At 40.0% G+C, this 12,946-nt stretch overlaps 1 protein-coding gene across 8 annotated transcripts in view; it reads right to left on the reverse strand.

Moving 5' to 3' along the window:
* bcas3 (BCAS3 microtubule associated cell migration factor) overlaps positions 1-12,946 on the reverse strand; it is a 419,103-nt gene that overhangs the window by 305,900 nt on the left and 100,257 nt on the right. The window lies entirely within an intron of this gene.

Below are 12,946 nucleotides of genomic sequence, written 5' to 3' on the forward strand. Positions count from 1 at the left end.
CATGGGCCAACTTCAAAGTAAAAAGTGTGGTAAGGCATTATTGAGTACACTTTATTTCCAAGTTAGCCTGAGCGTCTTACGTTGAGTATGTTTCCAGTTTCCTTGACATGTCGATGACATGTCTAATGACGGTGTCGGGACAAGAGGGAGAAAAATTTTTCACCCCAAGTTGCCAAAATGCTCCCATACATGCGATTTACTTGATCCATAAGGATTTTCAACTTCCTCTTGTGCTATAGTGATTGTGGAGTGGACTGATCATGCACATTGCACATTTTTTCTCCCCACCAACCAATCAGCGGATCGAACTGTGGGGCCTGATCCAAACCGATCATGGATCAATGATAACCCATTGCACACAATAGTGCGCAGGTGTGCCTTAGACTAACCACAACAAAAGGCCACTCTGAAAGGTGCAGTTTTATTTTATGGGGGGTGGGGGATCTGGGGACTCAGAAAACCAGTACTGAGTGGTTTTCAGTAGACCAGTAGACCGGAAATACTCAAGCAGAGGTAAACAAGCATGACAACGCAGCAAAGAATCATTCGTTTTGGAGCAAGGAAGAAACTGATCACTGTCCTTTATTTAGCATGGCGACTGACAAGAATTCACCGACTGAAGGTGTGGCTGGGCGCGGGCTGGCATGCATTCTCAACTATGCAGCGCAACTGGACTGAACAGAACAATAAGGGATCAAATCAACTTTTGATTAACAATTACCACTGGACTGAATGAAAACAATGTGCGAGCAGTGTATTGTATTTTATAAAAATGTACGAATCAACATCTTAATAATTATGCGTCTTAAATGTATTCTGGGAACGGGAATTAATAAGCTTCGGCTTCATCCCGTCAGCCCTTCTTCTTTTCGGATATAACGAATATATCTTGTGTTGTAAGCTGTGTTGAAACTGGCAGAATAAAATGTCCGAAAGAAAAAATGAACAAAACAAAACAATATAATGTCTTTTATTAGGAGTAGAAAATTAAAAGTGGAAATGATGTCTATTTGTGGAAATGAAGTCTATTTGTAGAAATGACGTCTATTTGCATAATGACATTTGTGTGGCACAGTATCTATCGGGTTTTCAAATTGAGCACAATGACTATGTACTGTATACAGGAGTAACTCTGTCTGCTCACACATGTAAATGGTTTATCCCGAATGTTTCAGAAGCCGGAATTTTGACCGTACCCTGATTATTGACTGCATGTAAACTGCATGGATAAACTTGGATGCTGCTGTACAGATTTTGCACCAAACTGACTGGAACAAGATCTGAAGCAGGCCACTACCTCTGGAGATTTCTGCATTGGGCCTGCCTTGGAAGACAATCCAGTAGCTGACAGTAGCTTCCTGCAGTGCTTCGACTCATTAAATGGACTCTTGCAATATTCTAATTAACATTGCACAGCAGAATATATTGTGTAAACTGTTGCCCAAATGGCATTCATTGCCGTCTGGAAGGGGGATTCCCATATTTGCGAGCTCTTTTTCCAGGTTTTTTATTATTCCCGGTTTTTTGTTATTTTTCTTTGCGCTCCTGTGGGGTTAAGATCAGAGGATGTCATTACTATTTGTCGACTGTATGTATGCAAAGAAGCCCTTTGAGACTTTTATGATTAATGAATGTGAATGCTTGTGAATGTAGCAAATTTGGGGTTGGGGGCAAGGGTGGTAGTGGTGGTAACCTCTACCCCTCCAAATTAACCTCCTGCCGCACCTTGGCCACCCCAGGTAAAACTTTCTAGAGATGCCATTGATTAGCACCTTTGAAAATAATACTCACCCCAGAAAGATTTAGCAAGCCAATAAGGGATAAAAAAAAAAGAAGCTTCAATTACAATGTATAAGTGAATGACCACAAGAGAAGAAACCTAAGACCCCTGGAAAAGACCACATTCTATTCATTATCTAATGTGAAAGGAGTCAACAAAGAGAAGGCATAGAGCAGGAAGTTGGGAAGTGACACTCTTCATGAGTCACTCAATAATCTCTAATCGTGACTGTCATAATGAGGATTCTCTTAAAAGCTTGTAGCTATCTAATGTCAACAGGCAGCATGAGCAAGAGGTCACATTACTCGGCAGAGAACCAGCCGCCATTCTACATCAATACGCACTGAATGCATTGTGATGTAAATAACAATAGCGGTGTATGTCCAAATAAAGTTTCTACAAAATGACCTGGAAATTATTTTTGAAAAATGAATCTCATTACAGTCAGGGTTCCTTTTAAGTGTGTAAAATTTAGAGAATGCAGAGGAGTTACAGTAACTGCATTCTCCAGTATATACAATAAATTGGCTTGGCACGCTAATGATAAATACATAATGTACAATATTAAAAATACATTTATCTAGATTTGTCATCATTCAATTGCTGTACATAAGAACACAGTATTTACTGAATTGCATGAGACCATGAGCACTAAATTTGCCACTGAGTGGATAATATAACATTATGTTACAAAGAGTCAAAGATAACAAAGTTAAAATGACCGTAGAGTTGTAATGGCAAAATATGCTCCAAAGAAGGTCTTTGTGAAATAGGAGTCAAAGAAAAGGGGAAGAAAGTGGGGAACAGAGACAAAAACAATTATATTACCACCATTTAGCTATTAAATAAAAAAATATATATGCAGAGGATCTACAATTATATAACACTATAGATAATGCAGAGGTATACATCGACACAACATTAACTGCTTTCTCCAGTATTTGCAATAAATTTGGCTTCGGAGTGTGTTCCTGTGTTTATTGTGCGTATCCAGATATTGTCATGGTGCCCTGTAAACAATCTAAAGTAAATTGGACTTTACCCATTAGCAATAATTGTCCTTTGAGACTGAACCATGTCCCCAGAAGCCTAACCAAACAAAGAACGCCGCAAGACTTCTTCATATTACAATTTTTATTGCATTTTCCCAAGCCCTCCCAATGATAGCATTTTGATTAGTTTTAGTGCATATCATTGGGGAAAAATGTTCCATCTGATGGTAGTGAACAACATGTTGCCTTCCAATGGCTTTACCCCTGGAGTGCAAGTTTACGAATGAACACAATGGTCAGTGTAATGGAGAAATTTAGTAAATGCCCACTTAAATGGTAGCAGGGGGGTGGACAACTCATACTATTGACCTTGTGTTGAGCCAGTAGAAATTCTAGAAGCTTCCAGGCCCCCGGCTGAGAAAATGGATAGACATGGACATACAAAATGTAGAAAATCTTGATGGAATCTCAGAGGCTTTGTGATTTAAAATATGTCAATCTTTTTGCTCATCTGTTTCTTGTACTCTTGAAGAAACTTTTGCGAAATGTAAGATAAAGTGATAATTAAAAAAATATTCTCACTTAGAGATGGGAATTGATAAAAAAAATTGTAATTCGGATACAATTGTCAACACTCCTTATTGATCCAACACCTTATCAATTATTTTGTCAATTCTCATTGGGTGAGGGAATGAAAATAATACAAATAGCATACCATTTATGGCACAGGTGGCAAAGACTAGTCCTTGAGGGCCGGAGTACTGCACATCTTAGAGGTTTCGCTCTTCAAACACACCTGGATCAAATGATCAGCTCATCAGCAAGCTCTGGAGCCTGATAACGATCCTGATTATTGAATCTGGTATGGAAACCTCTAAAACTTCCAGGACTCCGGCTCTCGAAGACCTGGAGGATGGAAACAGGTGTGTTAATTTTTTATTTGTTTTTATTTCAACCATAAATGCCTCTTACCTTAAATGTATATATATTTTGTGTACTTCACTCAAATTAACACTCTCCACTAAATTTAGAATCTACGAGGAGTGTACAAAAACAATTTAAGCCTCACCCTGAAGGACTCGCAGGAAGACAGTTTTTCAGTATTTTTCTTCTTGACATAAATGCACTAGGTCCAATGATGCTGAAGCAATGCTATCCAATCACAGAAGAAGGTGGTGTCCTGATCCTCTAAAAAACCCTCCACACACCATATGACCTCACCAAGTCTGGAGTGTAAAGTGGGTGGGGTAGTAATTCCAAGCTACAACTGGCTGCTTCAGCAACTGCAACTTGCTCAGTGTGAACAGGTACATTGTCCTGAAGCAAAAGCACAGCTGCCCTGAGCTTTTCTCTGTATTTTGTCTTGTGCTTGCTTCCCTCAACTGTGCTAATTCTGAAGACAGAACTCTGTATTAGCTTTTATAATTTCCTAAGAAGTGTCCGTGTGTTTCCACAATATAAATGTTTAACTACAGTTTTTTTTCTGTCTGAGGCTTAGAACGTTTTGATCGACCCTCGTAATCGAACGCAAATACTCACTTTTCAAAAAATAATAATTTGAAATAAATTTAGGGGTCAAGGGTCAAGCCCTGATCACTTGTCTCATCCAGGTGTGTCTTGTTGAGTAAATAAGTGTGGGTGTATTTAGTCTGTTGTCTTTGTTTAGTCTGCGTGGGTGCATTGTCGCTATCGTATGTTGTGTGTTTTGTCTCGTGGCTAAGCCAACGTCAGGTCACAGCCACTTCCAGCCAAAAGTCAAGTCACAGCCACTTCCAGCCAAGGTCAAGCCACAGCCACTTCCAAGTCAAACAATTGCTAGCAAAAAAGGCAGACACAAATGTCAAAAATAGCCATAAAAGGTCCCAAAAAAAGGAGAGGAAGAAAGTTACCATAATATATGTCAATACAATTTTCAAAAATGTCAGAAGTTTGACAGAAAGGCAGAAAAGTCTAAAAATGTATGAAAAATTAAGTATGATTTACAAATTACAAAAAATTACAGAAGACAAAAGGTAGGAGAAAATGAATCTCAAATGGTGCAACTCTAATTACCTCTTATGCCCTCAGTACATTAGACAAAATTTAACACACTGTTTCGTTTATTACAATGTTTTGCGGCCCCAGACAATTTTTTTGTTCTTTATTTGGCCTAAAATTGCTCTTTTGAGAGTACAGTTTGCTGACCACTGAGTATGGGTCATTAATGAGAAAGAGCAAGAAGGGGTTGGTGAACGGGAGAGGGAGAATGCCCGTAAAAAAAAAAGTGTGTTATTGACTTGTGAGGGTGATGACCCCACTTCCAAAGAATAATAGTTCACACATCCATCCATCCCACATTTATCTTCTTTTAAAACGTTTCATTTAATAGCAGCTCAGCCTAGGCCATTAAAAAAGAAGTGGGGTGATTTGCAAAAAAAAAGAAGAAAAAAGTTGTCTTTCTGTCTGCACCAGCCTTAAAGCCCCTTTGCAGCCCACGTCTCTGGAGCTCTGTAATGCAATTGCTCTAGTACTTGTTTGGCTGTTATATATGTATTAGAGTAATCTCGTAGCACATCTGCATCAGGTCAAAAGGTCTCATTCATCCTCTCTTGTTGTCTTTCTCATTAACATGGCTGCACTCATTTCTGCAGTGGCGTCAAAATGTCAGCAGCTGGATTTGGTCGGCAGTGTGTTTCCCTTTTGTGTGTGACAATCTTTCAATTTGGATTTTCATTTGTGTTAACATTGTTCCTGTGTGCAGATGGGATCAGTGTACAATTGTTTGTCTGCTTGTAAAAATCCCCAATTTGGCACAGGCAGACATTTTGGCATGTTAAAGCTGTCCTCATGGAAATTGTGTCACTGAAATTGATTTTCTGAGATCTAATAGCCACTGCAACTAATCAAAGCAAATAATAAGTCCTGTTCTATGGTGTAACAGTGAAAATATTGAGAATCTATACTTCTGTGACCTCTTGAGTTTTAATAAATAGAGCTTTATTCAGCTAGGTCTACTACTGCCACATTTTGCAAACATGAAACATAAAGCTTTTTGGGGATTTTAAGGAGTGGAGGCCTGCCTACACTTATCCAACTACTTGTTATTGATCTTGGTTATCGGCCATAAAAAGAGCCAAAAAGCTGAGATTGTGGCGGGTGGGAGCATAGCACAGGGTATAAAGAGTACATTTGGTGCAAAATGTAGGTTGACAGCTGGTGTGTTCTGCTGTCCGGCCAAAATATATTCATACAGGTGTAACTACAGCTGCTGGATCCTCTGGATTTCTCTCTGTCACATATAATTATCAACACACTGCCAGATTGGCGGTTATGTTCAGTCAGTAGACATACCGCGCCGTGCTCGACTAGCTGTTACTTCCATGATTGCCCGTGCTGTACGTAATGTAATGTTTAAGTTTAGTTTAGTTTATTTGGTCGTAACAATCAATAAGTAAAAAAGAAATATACATATAAGAACAAAGACCAAAAGGTGTAAACTGAAGCCAAAGCTTATACTGTCTACCCTTTTCACATGATACTACATCAAAGTAACAGACATATCACAAGTTCATACATTCACATACTGCATCAATACCATACACAATACAATATCTATCAGCAAGTCCAACAATGAACTACATATAAGCATGCATATATTTACAACAATTTTATTATTATTACTGACATACATATATAGAAAAAATATATTTTGTCCATATTTTTGCAATAACTATAGACTACATTTCCATTTTGTAACTATTAATAATCTTGCATTTATACATGTATTTGAAATTATTAATTGAGTTACACAGTTTCAATTCACAATCATTACTATTCCACAAGTCCTCCTTTCACTGACATACATCTCTGTTTCACATTTGTTCTGGTTTTTAATTTCCTAAACATCGATGTTCCTCTCAGCTCATAATTGCTAACTCTGTGTTAGAAGAGCTTCTGAACACAGCAAGAGAGCATAATATTATTTATTTTAAACATAAATTGGGTGTTTTTAAAGTCCACCAGATCGATAAATCAAGTATATGTGATTTTATAAATAGATTATTAGTAGGTGCACGATAATCAGCAAGGTTAATTATTGCTCTCTTCTCTAAAATCAAGACCGTGTTTGTTATTGATTTATATGTATGTCCCCAAACTTCCACACAATAACTCATGTATGGAACTAGGAAAGATCTAAGCAAGTGTAGAGAATGTTGGTTAAAAATATATTTTACTTCCTATAGCTTTGGATAATTGATAATTGTTATCAGAGTTAACTGCCATGGGTTATGTACTGCTGTTCCAAAACAGCATTGATGGAGACACCCAGGTATACAAAAGAAAAAACACAGCCAGCCAGCCAACAACTGCCCATAACCATGCTGTCAAACAATTACATATTTTAATCACATTAGCCACATCTTAGAATTGTGATTGATCAGGATTAATCACTTAACTCATTCACTCCCATTTTCACTGAAGCAACCCCCTTCGCTCCCGGCTGTTTTATTGGATTTTGAATGATTTTGCAAGGTCCACAGAATATTCTGTTATATCGCTATAAAAACATGGAACGTACCAAAAGAAAGATTAGAGACTATTCTTTCTTCAGGAAAAAAAGTTACATTTGTATCTGTTAACATTTTGCAGAAATTAGCATTAATATATAGCTAAGTTTCATCATTATTTACAAACCTGTTGAAAACACTGTGAATAAGAGCTTGTTGCAACATGGCCCTGGTTGTCTCTTATACTCTGCTGCCACCTGCTGGCCGTTTTTTGTAATAACTATCATTACTTTAAGCGACCTATTCTCTGTATGCTACAGCATAAAAAAACATAAATACGTTTTTGGGAGTGAAGGACAAAAGCACCTGTGTTATGTTAATTATTTTGATATTTAATTTTATGAGGACATTTTCAAAAAAAATTTGATCCAATGCACACTCTCATTCTCCTCTTTTTCTAAGTTAATTATTCGCATAATTTAAAATGAAAAGAAATGACCACAGTAGCTTGACTTGAACAAATATTTTGAATGTCATACGCAAACATTTATTAAATGCTTTGCTTTAAAGTAGGGATGTCCCGATCCGATCACGTGATCGGAACTTGGGCCCGTTCACGTGGTTGCTGACTCTATTTGAATCAAATGTCTCCTGGTCAGGTCTTGGGATAAATTATATGAGGTTATTTGTTTTTAATTTTATTAGATCTGGAGTTGCGCGGTGGCACAGAGTGAAACTTCATTTTTCCACATACCTTAGCGCGCGGCATGGTGTCACTTTGCTTCGTATAATGTGATCGAGCGGCGGGCCTAAACAAGGAAATAGTGTAGAGGTATTTGGAAGTAGATGATAATAAGTTATTATCATTCTTTAATGTGGAAAGCGGAGATGGTGCAACTTGCACTGTGTGCAAAGTGAGCATTTCGTGTTGCGGAAAGGATATACAGTAGATGTGTTGCATGCTTCCCCGTTGTGCTTCACTGACGGGCAGCCAGGCAGCCCCGCCGCCACTTGGCGCTGGTGACTCTGGACGTACTTTGTGTCATCCCCACAGATCCAGCTGCGGTTGTCCTTTGGGGCCTTCCCGCGGATCCAGCTGCGGTGCCCGCGCCGGCGACTCTGGACGCACTCCAAAGGGAGCCCGGCGCCTCGCCTCGCCTAGCCTAGCCTAGCGCAAATCCGGAGGGTTGGACTTCCTTCGCAGGATCGCCAAATCCCGCCCGGGCCGGCGGTCTAGCCTGGTGCGAGCCCAGACCCAAAGTCAGGATATTATATTATAAGATTAAATACATTTTGCTTGCTTGCGCTTTAAATGCAGTCTTTTGTTTGTTGTGAAGTTGGCTTGTTTCACGCACATTTATACTGGGTTTTTTTCTTTCTTAAGTAAAACAACATTAGGTAATCCCATCAATTTGTGTTAAGTAGCATGCTTTAAAATAAAGTTCTTGTGAAAAATTAATATACTGGTAATTAATAGCCCTTTGAGTAACTAATAGATGTGCCCCAAAAAAAAGGTAGGTATTGTATCGGGACACGGAATCTGGTCCAAAAAAGTGTGATCGGGACATCCCTACTTTAAAGCATGTAGTTATGTTTATTGCTCAAACACAATCTGTGCTACCGTAAACATAACCAACCGCTGTCAAGCTAAATGATCATCTGCAGTCAAAATTAATGGTGCGACTAATCTGCACTAATACATGATTAATGCAATATTTTTTTGTGATTAATCAATGAGTTAACACTATAACTTCAACAGTAATAATTAATATCCATCCATCCATTTTCCCCATCCCAGAATTTTCCCATCCATTTTCATGAAAAGTGTTTCAGTTTTCTTTACCACAGTGAATTTTCTTAATTTTGTGAAAATATAGTTTTTGATTCTATTTTACCTCTTTGACCGCCATAAACGTTATAAAACGTTTAGTAAAAACCTACGGAAGGGCGCCGAGGACGTTAAAAGACGTTCACTATGTTTTTTTGTTTGTTTTTTTGGAAACGGGTGGAGGAAAGCCTTGGGCAGCTGTGCTGAAAGTATCAAGCAGATCTGGTTAGTATAATGACTCGTTTTGGCCCCTTGATGGCAGCGATGACTCTCTTTGCACAAGGTTGGATGGGCCGCCCACCGTGGGCGTCAGTAGAAGACGTGAGGCGGAGCTAGAGTGTTGAGGAGACAATGGCTGATGAAGCCACAATGGCGACCGGTTGCAAGCAGCTCACGCTTGAGCATTTTTTTCAAAGACCGAAAGCATCGATCAATACTAAAAAGCGCATTGATGTCGACGATGATGATGACTCCGAGCTTGACGCCAAAGTTGGAAGCCTTGACGCGACCGTTATGATCACGTAGTAAGCCTCACCGGCTAAGCGCGGCTAGCACTGCTAACGCCGGAAAACGCGCACAATAACCGACCGGGTACTTCTACACAATCGGACATTCGATCGGGCGATGGATAGTTGTCGAAAAGCATCAACCAATGCACATTGATGATGATGATGATGGTGAATCCCGAGGTTGACGCCACAGTTGGACGCCACAGTTGGACGCGGCCTTTATTCTCACGTCATAAAGCATCACCGGCTAGCGCTGCTAACGCCGGAGCTGCACATGCGGACATTTTGTCGGACAGTGCATGAAATAATATCGTTTCACTAAAAGCTTGATTTCTCCGTATTTTAGTCCAAAACAAGCGAAATCGGATGAAACTAACCATTTTCTATTGTTGATTACTAAAGAACGGAATAAGGTAGAAACAAACTTTTTTTTCTGATGAAAGATGAAAGTTCAATCTTTCATTTGGTAGTATGTGTGTTTCCATAGTCCAAACAGAACATTTTCTGTGGACCTTGAAAGATCAGTCAAAATGCTTAAATCGGCTGGCACTGACGGCATCCCTTTTCTGAAAATGTCTGTCAGTCAAAGAGTTAAAATGCACTAAACATTTACGGCAAAAATTGTTAAGGCCTTAGTATCACCTTCAATTGAAGTTGCAACATAATTTACTATATAAACAAGAATGCTGCTACAAGCTACAAAGTTTAATCGAAGTTGAATTTACTATCATCGGAATTGTCTTTATTTTTAGTTTGTACATACTTAAACAATTCAGGCTGTAAGATAATAATGATTACATTATCTGTAAGAGGAGATGCATGCAGGTGTGATATGCTGCGATTTACATATGATCTGATTAGTCCACTAATTATACAATCGGTGGCTTGCAAAAATAATCGTTTGTGGCACAGACCTAGTTATTGGTTGGTGTGGTAACGGAGTGAGCAAGCCTGGAGTTGAGTGAGGAGTTCGCTCGTGGTGCTTATTCAATTAGGCAGTCTCGCCTTGGAGGTGTATGTGGGCCCGGAATTCCATGCGGGAGTCCTGCGCTTCTTCCGTGAAGCAAAGCAAAATGTTTTGAATAAATAAAGGTCTCATTCAAAAAACAAACAAACACTAAACAACAACAAAATACAAGTGTGTATTTTGGCGACTTGGTGGTGGTGGTGGTGGTGGGGTGGTACGGGTGGCTGGGTGTGGGGGTGCTGGGGGGGGGGGGGGTTCTGGGGGCCTGGGGGCGGCGGGGGCTGGGTTGTGGCGGGTGTGGGTGGGGGGTGCGGGGGCTGTGGTCCGGTGGGGTGCCTGGTGGGCCTGCCGCGTTCTGCTGCGTTGGGCTTGGGGCGCGGGCCGTGTTGGGGTGGGGGGGCGCTCCTGTCTCTGTTCTCCGGCCGGTAGCCCCTGCAGGGCCCGGGGATTGGCCCTTGGCGCTGCCGCGGCCTCAGGGGCCCTGGGGGGTTGTGCTTGCTCTGTCCTGGCCAGGGTCGACGGCTCCCCTCTTTGGTGGAGGTTTTCATGCATGCCAGATCCATCACACCAGCATCTACCAAAATTCAAACACAATCTGCTTCTTCCTCTGGTCGTTGAATCGGTGGAGGCTGATGTCTATGGATCTCACTCTGCTTCATCTATCCTTCCTTCCTTTCCTCAGTCTTTTCTTTGGTCTCTTGAGGTCTCCCTAATTTGTTGGAATTTAGATGTTTCTGGGGTTGGTAACCCGGTGGGTAGTAGGTGATGTCTGGTCGGTGCTGGAATTAACTTTCCTTTCTTTTCTTTGATCCTTCCTCGGGTCTCCTGACAACTTCACGACTCTAGCTGGATTCTGAAGTATTCAGTTTAGGTGAAACGGTATGGGATTTTTAATAGGTTTTAGGTGAATTAATGAGCACACACACGCACAGATGTACACACACACCCGCACATACAAAAAAAAGAAAGGAAAAAAAATAAAAAAGAGAGAGAGAGAGAGAGCAATGATGATGACATGTCAAATCAGTAAGATTACCAAATGAACAATACTGAGCTCTCAGGAAGAAACAAAAACATAACCCGGTTTATTGCAAAATACCATGTTATACCAAAAACTAAAAACTGTTATGCTAAAAACAAAAAAACATGTTCTTCCTAAACTTTAATGACATTGTTTTATTTTATTATTATTTTTATTTCAGGTGCATACTTTGTTTTAATTCTATAGATCAGTTTACTACTTTTAAATAAAGTGGATTACTAACGTTTTGGAAAAAGGTTAAATAAACACAAGTGTTTATTTTAGTTTTCTTTACCACAGTGAAATTTCCTAATTGTGTAAAAGAGCATAGTGTTTGGTCCATTTTAAAATGCACTAAAAATTGACAGCTAAAATTTTTAAGGACCAAACTTTCGGGCAAACATTTAGGGTAGTGACACGCGGGTATTCATCCATTTGGAAGGGAATGACGTCCCAGGCATGAAATTTCAACATGGTTCAATCAACAAACACAGTGTGGAACAGCTTAAACATTGTTTGACATGCAGGGACCTCAAAGTGAGCAGAAAGAAAAAAGTTTTAGTAGAAAGGTAAGATTTATTGTTATAATAATAATAATGCATTCGATTTATATAGCGCTTTTTTGGACACTTAAAGATGCTTCACAGTGGGTGCATTATTCGTGCGCTCACACATTCACACTCCGGTGGCGGTAAACTACTTATGTAGCCACAGCTGTCCTGGGGCAGGCTGACGGAAGTGTGGCTGCCAGTGTGCGCCTACGACTACTACCAAACATTTACACCTTCCATACACCAGAGTAAGTAGCACTGGAGGTAATGTGTGTGAAGTGCCTTGCCCAAAGACATGACGACACATTATTTGGGGAGAGCCGGGATCGAACAGCCTACCTTCTGGTTACTGAACAACCGTCTCTACACTCTGAGCCACAGCCGCCACAATGTACAATTATAGCTCTCACTTCGGTGCGGTCCAGCTAGTTAATCTTGTGTTGCTAACTTTCACAAAAACTTAATTTGAAGATTTTAATCCTACCTTTGGACTGTTGCTTTATGTCCAGAATGTATTTCCTTTTACCTGGGCCATTGTCATAGCTGAAACAGTGTAAAAATACGAACAATAGCTTGTCCCTGCACTTTTCTTCTACTTAATGAAATTAGATATATTAAACTCAACAGCTGGAAGACCAGTTACCACTAATGAGGTCTATTGGCAACTTGGAGTATAAAAAGAGCTTCTTGGAGAGGCAGTGTCTCTCAGAAGCGAAGATGGTTAGAGAATCACCAATTCCTACAAAGGGCTCAGCAATACTTCCAGAAAACATTGTGGGTGAACACAATCAAGCGTGCCAGCCGCCGTAGC

The sequence above is a fragment of the Leptonotus elevatus genome, chromosome 7 (genome assembly GCF_054856555.1).
Source record: "Leptonotus elevatus isolate MCC_2025b chromosome 7, RoL_Lele_1.0, whole genome shotgun sequence".
In the NCBI taxonomy this organism is placed as follows: domain Eukaryota; kingdom Metazoa; phylum Chordata; class Actinopteri; order Syngnathiformes; family Syngnathidae; genus Leptonotus; species Leptonotus elevatus.